The following is a 785-nucleotide window of genomic DNA, read 5'->3' on the forward strand; positions in this document are numbered from 1 at the left end:
AGATTTACAATCCAGCTCTTCAACCTCTTCGCTAAAACAGCTCTGGTTTAAGAATTAAAGTCGTTGACCAGAAGCGGTCCCGCGGTGTTGGTCTGTGTTTAATCTCCACCATGAATGTTCAGCTCTACCATAGAATCAGTTTGTCCAACGTCCTCACAGAAAGATTCGTTCCCTCCTCTCGAATTGATTGGGGAAAATACAGAACATCAGCGAACAGCTGAATTTTTATTCCGCAATTGATTGATATTATTTAATGGAAATATAAAGGAGCAGGGGGCACTTTAACCTCACGGAGATGATTCGATGCAATTGGAAACCCGTGGATGGGAATATCTGGAACTAATTTAACTCGGCAGTCAACACAGAGAGGCTGGGAAGCAAAACAAAGGGCTTTTGGAGGCTGCCAATGAGGAGGAGGAAACATTGATCTCGCTGCTCTCTGAAGCACAACGGGTGGAAAAATGGGAGCAAAGAAACAAACAACATGAACTAAAGGCACCGCTGGGATTTGAACCCAGGATCCCCTGTTTACAAGACAGGTGCTTTAACCACTGAGCCACGGCGCCCACATTGGTGCCAACCTTTCCCAACGTTATGGTATTGATACCTTTGCCAAGCGACTTTGTTGAGCCTTCCCCTTCATTGCGTCTGCGGAATAACCTCGATCTTTTGTTCAACGGTCTCAGCCTGAGAAACCATGGATATCAGTCATGACCTTCTCTTCCTTGTCCCCTGTCAGCACATCTTATATCTAGCCCTATTCATCCATTTTATTCCCACACTCT

General features: G+C 45.4%; 1 non-coding gene across 1 annotated transcript; it reads right to left on the minus strand.

Moving 5' to 3' along the window:
- Positions 1–493: 493 nt before the first annotated feature.
- trnat-ugu (transfer RNA threonine (anticodon UGU)) lies at positions 494–566 on the minus strand. Its single transcript has one exon. It is a non-coding gene; the product is annotated as a tRNA-Thr (tRNA).
- Positions 567–785: the final 219 nt, after the last annotated feature.

This window comes from Heptranchias perlo, unplaced genomic scaffold (assembly GCF_035084215.1).
Source record: "Heptranchias perlo isolate sHepPer1 unplaced genomic scaffold, sHepPer1.hap1 HAP1_SCAFFOLD_122, whole genome shotgun sequence".
In the NCBI taxonomy this organism is placed as follows: domain Eukaryota; kingdom Metazoa; phylum Chordata; class Chondrichthyes; order Hexanchiformes; family Hexanchidae; genus Heptranchias; species Heptranchias perlo.